At 40.9% G+C, this 11,577-nt stretch overlaps 1 pseudogene; it reads right to left on the bottom strand.

Annotated features, from left to right (window-relative positions):
• Positions 1-251: 251 nt before the first annotated feature.
• LOC102023882 lies at positions 252-10,615 on the bottom strand (annotated as a pseudogene).
• Between the last annotated feature and the right edge of the window lie 962 nt (positions 10,616-11,577).

Here is an 11,577-nt window from a genome sequence, read left to right as displayed (position 1 = left end):
AGTTCATATCAAAAAAACCAGCGTGACACACTTCTCCAGAAGAATCAACAGCCCACCATCTTCCCCTCCAGTTCTCCTGTTATATTGTTGGCAACAATCCTCAGGTGGGCCTCCCACACCCAGCACCATGCTGATTCAGTTCAGCTGGGTGTCACAAGTTGACCAGCAGTTAATCCACCACAGAGCATTTACAGGTGGAGCCAGACTTTGACCCACAGCTGGACCTTGCCCAGGGGCACCTCAGGCCTGTGTTACGTGGAAGGATGGCTCTTGCTGTAGATGAGTACATCTGAGATGTCGTGCCACATGTTGCTGTCCTCATAAAGGTGGGTCACGGCGGGCTGCAGTGTGTGCCAGTGGTATTCCAAGGGCCACGGCACAATTCCCCAGATCATCCCAGTGTGCAAAGGGAACAGGTCCCACCTAGGCTCAACGGTGCGGCCCTTCTTCACACCCATGCAGTACAGGGCAAACAGGACAAGTGATGTCAGGTACATGTTAGGCTGGCTGTTGATCTCTGAACGGCAGCATGCCTCCAAGGCAGGCAGCCAGGACCCAGAGCACCTGGTGGGTCTGGCTTTGCATGTGGGGCTGCAGGGCACAGAGACCCTTGTAGGTGAACACAAAGCTGGTCAAGTTCCAGGAGTGGGTGTAGGTGGCATGTGGAATGGCCCACAGCTTCTCCCAGAGGCTACCATACCTGAAGAGAAAGGTCCTGAGGGGCCCAGATTTAAGCTCCGTGGTTTTGTTTGAGGGGCAGGCTACTGGAAATCAAACTCAGAACCTCATGCTTGCCAGGCAGGAGTTGCACCACTGAGCTAAGTCCTTGGCCCTTTAGCTCCATAATTTTCATGGAAGAAGACAATGTACATAAAAGGACACCGCTCCGCTCAACTGATTTCATCAAAATTTACTCTTCACTGAAAGATAAGTTTTGTTTTCTAACTGGAAGCAGATTTTTCCCACTTTAAATTTTGTGGAGTCCCTAAAGGAACACTTTTTGGTGTGTGCTTTCTTTTGCAAATTGAGAAACAGGATGGTGATAAGAATATGTAGCAGTTGTCTATCAGCCAATAAGATTTTAAAACTTAAACACATATAGCATTTTGAGTAAAATTATTTTCTGAGTGGTATCTTTTTCAAGAAATCCTAGTAAAGCCGGGCATGGAGCCGGCCATAGTAGCACACGCCAGTAACCTCAGCACTTGGGAGGCTGAGATAGGAGGATGGTCATGAGTTCAAGAATAGCCTGGGTTATACAGTGAGACCATGTCTTTTAAAAAAAAAAAAAAAAAGCTAGGCATGGTGGCGCATACCTGTCCTCCCAGCTACTTGAGAGGCTAAGCTAGGAGGATCCCAAGTTCCAGGCCAGCCAGACTACTTAGCCAGATGCTGTGCACTGCGCTATTCTCATTCATGTGATGACGGGAAGAGGAGGTTTTAAGTTCTTTATTCTCTTCTAAAACTCTACTTATATATTTCAAAGTTGGTGATCTATAAAGACCCAGAAGCAAACCTGTTGTTTCGGACACTTTGAGAAAGGTGGTGGAAAGGCTTCTGAGCTGTGGGAACAAATGCATGATGTGTGTATGTGGAGCCCTCTTTTATTAAGTAGTCAAAGTCCAGGGAAAGCCCAGTCTGGAAGGTGCTTTGGAGGTCTTTCTGAGACACATTAGTGGGAAACACTGCCCTAGTTGGTAGGCACTTAAGCAGTAGCACATTCAGGTAACTGCTGGAACTGGTACACCAGAAATGGCTAGGGAGTAAACAAAATTAATTTTCAGGTCACACCTAAATAGTAGTTGAAATACATCTTGGCTCAGATTTTAGTGCCTTGAGAAAATGGTAAGAGTTTAAAAAAACAAGTATCACAGAAGAAAATATTCAAGCACTTGTATATTTGGAGACCATGTCATACAATAATTCAAAATAATTACATATTATTACAGGCTGTGGTATCATTTCACTTCAATAAGATATTTCAAGTGATTTTTCTGACTCATTAACTACTTAGTAAAATAGTTATATAAAACAGTTATTGATTTTATAAAATTCATCAGTATACCTTCTGACAACCTGTTAGAAATAGGGCTCAGCAAACTTCTGTAAAAGGCCAGACAGTAAATATTTTAGGCTTTGCTTGAGACGCATCCTGCTAACTACTACATCCTGCCATGGTAGCACAGAAGCAAATGTAAATGTATGTAAATGAGTGAATATCACTGTTCTAATAAAACTTTATGGACACTGAAATTTTATATCAATATAATTTTTATATCATAAAAAAGAAAAACAGTGTTATGAAGATTTCAGTTCACTCCATCCAATAAGCAAGTATGAAAATCAGCTAAGTATTCAGAAAGCCCTTGAAGACAATACATTGATAGCAAAGCGCTTCACTCTGGGAGGCAGTGTCAGAGTGGCTGAGTACCTAGACTTTGCAATAAGGCCTGACTTCAAGTTAGCAATTTGCCACTAACCATCCATGTAGCCCCAGACAAGTCCCTTGCCATATATGAGGTTCAGTTTCAACCATTGTAAAATGGTGATAGCTATAGTATCTACCTCTTCCAAAGCTTATGTCAGAAGGAAGGCTCATAGAAGTCCTGAATAACTGTTTACCAGTATTATTTCTTACCACCCCTTCAATTTGTGGCTACTGCTGTTGGACTCCTGGAATAAAGACCAAACTCCTTAGATGGCCTACAGCCTTGTCTGTTCCATCTGCTTATTCAGCCTACCTTCCCTGTCTGCTCACTACACACAAGCCACATTAGTGAGATGACCGTATAAGTTCTGCCCAAAGGAGACACTTCAGGGAGTAGCAGAAGGCATTCTTTTTTTAAAATTTTATTTTAAAGAGGAAAATAACAATAAAAACAATGATACAGAATTTCAAAACAAGGTAATAGGAAATTAACAATGGTTATTATATTGCATATTGTTATCTTCAAAGTAGTTGCTCAGATTACAAGATGTAGGCATGCAAGATTGATTGAACAATATAAGCACAAACCATTCCCTTCAGTGAACTAAAAGAAATTAGTGGTATAACTATCTTAGCTATCTTGTGTGTATATATATTTTTTTCTTTTCCATTCCTTCTTTTCTCCTTTCGCCCATCCCAGCTGTTCTTTTCCTTTGGGCAGTTTCTTTTCCTTTCACAATATCTATTGTAGTTTTGGATCTTATTTACTCTTTCGGGTTCTTACACTAGGGAGACAATATGATGTTTATACATGTGAGTCTGATTTATTTCACTTATGAGTATGGTCTCTAGTTGCATCCATTTACCTATTAAAAGCTTCAAGTTTATCCTTCTTTATAGCTGAGTAATACTCCATTATATAAATATACCACATCTTTTTTATCCATTCCTTGGTTGATGGGCATTTGAGTTGTTTCCAAGACTTAGCTTTGACAAAAACTGTGCTGCTGTAAACATGGGTGCACACGTATGGCTATGGTATCATGTTTTTAATTCTTCTGGAAAAAATACCCAGAAGGGGCAGAAGGCACTCTTAAATGAGCTTTCTGAGCTCAAGCTGGATTTGTCTCTGGCTTACACAGTGAGCTTTTCTGCACACTTAGGTTATGCCAAACTCCTTTACAATTTTATGTGCGCTGGTTTACGTAAGGAGGATGCCCTGCCTTCCCTCTGTGTTCCATCCCCTTGATGCCCTTCAAGTCTCACCCTCTTCAGACACAAGCCCTACAGAAACCTGCACAGCTGTCTCTTAACACTTCTCATAACATTTCTCTAAACAGTGGTTCCTGTCAAGATTGAGTCATATGTCTCTCTCTTCCACTCAGCTGCAAGCGTCCTGAACATAGGCCATGACTGTCTCGGTCATCACTGTTTCTCAAGTTTCTAGCAGTTACTTAAGAATAAAAGAAGGGGATGTGTAAAATCATTACTACATTTGATTTGCACAATAACTCTGCAAGATGTAAAGGTATTATCGCCTCCATTCTATAGCTGGAGAAGTGGAAATGGAGATGTGGAAAGATGCACTCAAATTGCCTCAGACCAGACTAGCACCCTACTCACTATTTCTTGCTGCTTTGCTCCATTCTGTCTCCTAATGCTCCACCCCCTTGGCTGTGGATCTGAAAAACTCAACTCCTACAGCAAAGAGCTAAGAAATGCAAGGGAAATTTCCCTGAGCATAGAAAAGTCTTCTTTTCCTCCCTAAACTTTTAGTGGGAGGACTTTGGAAAGGAAGTTTACTTCAAATAGATATAAGAAATAAACACTTTCACCAGGTTGAATGTAGCCCATTCCCATGGTTATTTAGATTAAAACCCCAGGCCAGAGTCGGGGCGACCTCATCTCACCATGTGGCAGAAGAGTGCACCAAAGTTCCAGCCACACTCGGGAGCCACGGCCAGGGAGACACACATACGGAAACAGTTCAGAATCCCAGCGCTCCCAGGTGTCCTTGATGCCTGAAATTTGAGAGGCCTCCTGAACTTGCAAAGAGGTCAACCACCAAATGCTTCATTGTCCACCGAGTTAACCCGATGCAACTCCAGATTCTGAAAAAGAACACTATTTTCTTACAGCAGAGGCCTTTATAGTTTTCATAGTGCTTCCCCAAGCAGCTTAGTCTTCCTTTTTTCTATCTAAAACTTTTTTTTAAAGGTATGGAAGCAGGAAATGCAGTAAAAATCATTATGACGTGGCATTTGGTGCCAGACAGGTTTGAATCCCGTTTCTGTGATTTTCTAGCTATAGATCTTGAGTCAATCACTAAGCCCCCATTTGCCTCAGTTTTCTCATTTATAAGGTGAAGACAGCAGCTCTGCATATGATAATCAACCAGGTGATGCCTGTAAAATTCCTGCCTCGTATATTCGATAATTTCTGGATTTCATTTCATGGAATGGGCTTTCTTTACGGTGAGGCTCACCAAAAACCTGTCCTTGGGTCACCTTCATAGTTTGACAGTGGGCTGAGTAAACATTTATGGAATGAATCCATAAACGAGGGAAGATCTGTCCCAAGAAAACGTTCCTAATCTCATTTGGGGCCTAAAGGCTTCTGGAATAAAGGGCTGTGACAGACTGGTGAGTCGTAATCCAGCAGACTTACTATGCCCTCAGAGCAGTCAGGTTGAAAGAAAAATCCTTTCTGGCATTCTTGGGGGTGAAGGAGGCGTGGGGCAAGGTCCTGATGAATCCCACCCGCGGCTGACAGGCAGGGGTGGCCTCATCAAATCAGCCCTTGGCAGAGGCTCTCAGGGAGTTCTTACTTACCAGCCTCTGCAGACCGTCTGTCTGTCCACAGCAGCCTCTGCCTGTGATTGGGGAGGCCTGCGGCAGGCGACGAGGAGGTCCTGCTGATTGGAGTCAGCTCGCTGTGCTGTCAGCTAGAGAGAGGGGGATATTGAATTCATCAGTCATGTTGACAGGGAGTACAGGGCAGGGGAGGAGCCCCCAGGGTGGGGGGGCAGCCACATGTAGGGCAAAGCTGTGCAGAGTGAGTGGTTTGGCTTTGGGCAGAGTGACCCCTTGAGCCACATTAATAACCCCAGATTTCCTTTTATTTTTGGTTTGTTTGTTTGTTTCAAATTGCACTAAATGGTGAATGATAAATGTTAGCCACTGATCCTCACTCAAATCATGTAAGAAAAACACTAGACCATTTTCTTAACTTTTTCTTGTCATTTTTAATGGACCATTTGCATAAGATGTTGCTTTTCCATTATTGGAATTCTACTACTAAGTGAGAAGTGGGAGAAAGTTAGGATTTGTAGAACCCCTGCTCTGTGACATGGATGTGTACACATCTATCGCTTCATTTACTTTACTGAGTGGAGGGCATGGGTAATTCCTCAACTGCAGACAAAGAAACAAGAGAAAAAGATGATTAACTGGCCAAGTCACCACACAAAACAGACAGAACCAGATCTTCAACTTGAAGCTATGAATCTCAGAAGTAGGGTCAATCTGTGCTCCAAAAAGCAGTAGCAAGAGGTGGTTTGGCCCTGGCTCACTCTTGATTGATCACGCTGGTATTTTTTTCACTGATTAAGCTTTGAAGTGAATTGTTTTCCTTGTGTGCTAGCCAGAGTCCAGCTAAGTTGCCCTGTTAAACTTTCAGGTCAGTTACCCTGCTCTTTGGTATCAGAAGATGCTGCAGCCCAGCTGACCTCTGAAAAGCCCTTCCTAGAACCTGCTCCAGAGCTAGGAGCCACCCAGATGTACCTTTTTCTACATTCTTGGAACCAGAAGGGACCGTGAGGTGCTTTATCCAAGGGCTAGTGCTGTTCTAACTGGCATGAGTGGAGAGATGAGGTGGGTATTGAACAGCTGACAGCAAGCCCAGCCAAGACCTTCTCTGGCCATGATGCTTGGGATTCTGTCAACTGAAATGTCACCTCTGGTTCAGAGTCTGTACACTCCTCTGCTGTCCCAGCCCAGCTTCCATGTTTAGGATTATGTGCCAGCTTTAGTACTTTCAGGTTAATGATTCTGAATCACAGATTTGAAAGAGACTGGAGGGCTGTCAAGTCCAATATTCTACTCAATATTTGAATCTCATCTACATTATCCCTGCCAAGTACTTAACCGTCTCCTTACTGCCCTCCACCAATGGCGAGCTTATTACCTCATTCCTTCTTTTGATAATGCAGCAGACAGAGGGGACAATGTAAACAAAGACACGGAAGAGAAATGCCCTTGGTCTTTCAATGAAGATTTAGAATTAGGAGACTAAGATTTAAGTGCTGTGTTGCCTACAGAACTTTTGCTGGTAACCTTGGGTAGTTTATTAACCTTTGTGGACTTGAATATGTGTTCCCTCAGCTATATAATAGGGCAAAAATACCTATCATAGCTACTCCACACCCTTGCCAGAGGATCAGATGAGACAATGAATGATTATTTTCATAAAGAAAGACCATTTTCTGTTGTTATAACAAATTACCAGAAAATGAGAAGTTGTGAGTAAAAGAGGTTTACTTGACTCAAAGTTTTGGAGGCTAAAAGTTCAAGTGGTCCCTTTGTTTGGTCATTTATGAGAGCCTTGTGGCAAATGACATCCTAATGGCAAGAATTCATATATGGTAGAGATCATGTAGTGAGCAGGAAGTCAAAAAGACTTAGGTATTAGGTTTTCTCTTTTTTTAGCAACTCACTCTCACAAGAGCTAATCAGAGTCCTGTGAGAATACATTAATGCCTCCTGAGAGTGCCACCCCATTGTCTACCACGTTCCTCTGGAACCCAAGTCCTAAAAGTTCTACCACTTCTCAATGTCATCACACTAGGGACCAAGGTTCCAACATATGAACAGCTGAAGGACATATTCCACCCATATCCAAACCAGAGCATACACATTTATGCTATGCTAGTTGTTATCATAATCTCTTAAGTTTTCCACTTTGAATGAGAAAAGAACCAAAGCAGTGGTTTTAGTTTATTTTGCCTTATTTTATTGCTAGTTGCAAGCTGAGAGACTTGATACTTGCCATAAAATCTAGAAGTAGCTCCTGGCCAGGTATTGCTATTTAGTGCACCCAAAATATTTCTGGATGACATCACCAAATGGAGTTTTCACTCATTCTTAAATCCCCTTTCTGGTCCAGGCGTATTCTCTCGGCCTAAGTGATATTTGTGCCAATTTGCAGGTAAGATATCTGGAGCTTGCAGTGATGAAGACAGATGTCAACAGAGTAAAACTGACAAATTCATTGTACCTGATTACTTAAACCAAATATGTATAGATGGCTCTAGAAGACAGAAAGAGGGAGAGAAAAGAAGTGGGCCTCACTCTGCTTTCTCGCAGTGCATTCTGATTTTCCAAGATTATTTATTGAACACAGACCCCAAAACCAACTATATGAAATCTTTCTGAAATAGTATGTTCAGGTTCTTCAGCTTTTCTAGACACCTCTTGACAACTGTGGGACCAACTTAACATGCAACAGTTCTTGACGTTCTACCATTTAACTTTGAAAATAATCCTTTGTATTAATTCTTATCACTCTCATTATTTAAATGTGAAAAGTGAGGTTGAGCAGTGAAATGCTTATCCAAGTTTGTAAGGTCAGCAGAACTAAAACTAGAACCCAAATCTTTTTCCTTTAAAGTAAAGAGAAGTGCCAAAAGCAACATCTGTTAAATGCACATTTCAACAAAGATGTCAACATTAAGTCCCTTCTCTTGCTATGTCATCAAGCTCACTTGTATTCAAGTTCACATTTTTCCTCTATTGGGTGTAATCTGTGATTAACCTTTTCCAATAAAATTCACATTTCAGATATTGTTTATTTTTAACTTTTGAAATCCAATGTCAGTCTTATATATCCATTTCTCTCCTTATTCTGTATTTTTCTTTCAATATCTGCACAGAGTTATACAGTAATAACTATTTTAATGTCCTTGTCTGTTAGTTCAAAATCATCAAGTCATTTCTGGGTCTATTTCTATTGGTGGATCAGTGTTTGTTTTCATTCTGGCCCAAAATCATTATTTTATGCCTGCTTATGTTTTGCAATATTTTATTGGATCTGAACATTTTGACTATTATGTCATTGATGTTCTAGAGTTTGTTGTTTTCCTTGAAAGAATATTGGACTTAATTTTCTCAGGTAGTTGGCTTAATTGTGGTCCCATTTCATTCCTTACTGTTACAGTTTAGATCTTAAATTTCCCCCAAAGCTCATGTGCTGAAAGTCTGGTCTCTAGTCCATGGTGCTATTAGGAATTGATGGAAACTCTGAGGTGGGACCTAGTTGGAGGAAGGAGGTCATTAGTGGCATAACTTTGAAGGGTATATTTTTATGGACATCTGTTTTCTCTCTCCTTCCTCTCCTCCATCTCCTTGTCTCTGCCTCTGCCCCTCTCCTCCCCTGTCATTGTTATCTTCCCCCCTTCAAGCACAGTATCATAGAGCCAACCAGATGCGTGACCCGGGGGAAACTGGGAACACATTCTTGAAACTTGAAGACACCCCATGACTACATAAATATACCCAGCTCCAGGCCACAATCCCTCTCTGTTTCTCCCACCCTCCCTCCCTTCCTCCCTCTCTCCTTCCCTCTGTCCCTTCTTCCTTTGTGCCAGGAACTGAGCTGTTTCTTCTGCCACATCCTTCCACCATGATGTTTCTACCTCACTACAGGACTGGAAGCAATGGAGCCAGCAGACCATGGACTGAAACCTCTGAAACCATGGGCCAAAATAAACCTTTCCTCTCAGACATCTGCCACAGTGATAGAAAGCTAACCTACATAAAGACCTGCTTTTAAGCATCTCCGGAGTACATCTAAAATAGGCAATATCATAGAGATGCTTCAGTCCATAACTAAGACATAATCCTCTGGCATTTCTGCTGTATAACCCAGCTGGTAACAGGGCCTTTCCTATTTGACTTTGTTGGGGCTTGAAAGTTGTCCTGCCTTCTGTTAGCTCTAGGAATGGTCTGATCTTGACTCCTGGTCATCCTTTGCCTGGCCTTCTGCAGTTTCATTCTACAAATATATAATATTTTTACTTGGTATTTAAGGGTACAGATTTCTGAAGATCTACTGCATTGCTCCCTTCTTTCTTCATCTCTGCCATAAAGTTCCTGCTACTTCCTTCCTTCTTGCTGATCTTGTCTTGAAGTCTCCTTTGAGGTTCTCCTTTCATGAGCCACAGTCCAGAAGTTGTCTTCAGGCTGACTGCTACAGCAATGGTAGGGCTCACCTTGTTTGTTTACTTTTACTTCAGGGATCACAGTCCTGGAATGCCATCCAAGTTTGGAAAACAGTTCTTTACATAACTGTCTTGTTTGTTTAGGGAGAGGCTAAGTTCATTGCTTGTTTTTGTCATGGCTGAAGGAACAAATACTCTACTGTGTTCTTTTATTCCCTGACCCTCTTTCTAGGATGTCCTTATCTCTCGCTCTCCTTACTAAAGTCAGGTCTCTGATTCTGTGGCCTGCTTTACAAGTTTCCTATTTAGCCAAATCTCTAGTTATCGTCAGTGTAAGATGGCCTTTGCCTAGGGTTATTCTTCTCTTTTATGATATATCCTCCATTTTTATCTCTTCACTTCTAATTCATACTTTCATGTAATCCAATTTGAATTTCCCTAATTCCACTGTCACTGCTGGCCATATAGACAGAATTGATAGGTAACTCGTCATTCTAAAATCCGATGGAAGCTCTTCTGCTCCATCTTATTTCTGGGCAACATTTAATATTGTCCACTATTTCCTCCTCTTCAAGATTCTCATACATTTGGAGGAGGGAGAACATAAAATGTGGTTAAAAGCACAAATTGTGGTCAAAGTAGACTTTGTTCTAATCTAAAATTCTACCACTTACATAGGTCTTACATAAATGTAGGACCTTACACTAATGACTTGGCTCCTTTAGTTTCATTTTTTCATATGTTAGTAGAACATAATAATATCTACCTCATAATATTGATAAAAGGTGAAGTGAAATATATTCATAATATGCTTAGACAAATGCCTGGCACACAGAAAGTATTTCATACATGATAGCCATGATTATTACCTTTCTTCTAACTTCCATGGCTTTATTCTCTCCTGGCTGTCTCTGGCCATTAAATGTGTTTCCATTAAAGTATCCTTGATCATAAAATTCTTCAAAATTCATTGTGGCCCGTGTCCAAGACTCCTTTATTTTATTTTGTTTGCTTTTACATTTTAGATTAATACTTTTAAAAATAAAATATTAAAAAGTATTGAGTCAAAGCAAAGAACCTTTATGATATAGATGCAAAAAAGGAAATAAGTACAACTTAGATTAGACCATTTTCCTCCCAGCCTGCTGAACATAAACATTGTGGTAATTATTTTTGAAACCCCCTGGGTGCACTATTGGGATCCTACCCATACCCTTCCTCTACAAAGACAACCACTGTTCTGATTTGTGTGTTTATCATTTCCACACTTATTTTTTCAGTGTAACCACATGTGTTTAGTTTTATAAGCATTTGAGCTTTCTATAAAATGCATCATACTGGATGTTCTCTTCTGTGACTCTTTTTCCCCTTCACATTATGTTCTTGAGGCTCATCCATGCTGTTTCTGAAGCCCTCCTTCATTATTTTTTATTACTGCATCATTCCATTGCAAGAATGCTCCACAGTTCATTTAGTCTTTCTCTTGCTGATGGGTATCTGGGTTATTTCCCATTTTTTGCTAATATAGACATGCTGCTGTGAGACCCTTTCATATGTCTTCTCTGAATTTTTCTAGGATATAGATCCAGAACTAGTATTTCTGGATAAGAGGGTTTGCATATCTTTATAAGGTAACTGAAAATTATTTTTAAAAATAGCTGTGTCAATATCCACTTTATCATAGTTGCATAAACAGACCAGTTGCTTAACATCCTTACCAGCATATAATACTGTCACATCTTTTTTATTCTGTTTTACTCTACCCAATTTCCTTTAGCTTCAACCACCACTTCTGAGTTGATGATGGGCAATCTTTATGTCCACTTTGTGTCTTTCTCCTAAACTCCAGACCCATTTAATCAACTGCCTATTTAATTCTTCTCCCAGCAGAACAAATGTACATGCCACAAACTGAGCACATATTTTTCAGTGA

Source organism: Chinchilla lanigera, unplaced genomic scaffold (genome assembly GCF_000276665.1).
Source record: "Chinchilla lanigera isolate Chin_1 unplaced genomic scaffold, ChiLan1.0 scaffold00063, whole genome shotgun sequence".
NCBI classification, from domain to species: domain Eukaryota; kingdom Metazoa; phylum Chordata; class Mammalia; order Rodentia; family Chinchillidae; genus Chinchilla; species Chinchilla lanigera.
This window is presented reverse-complemented; position numbering and strand designations above follow the sequence as displayed.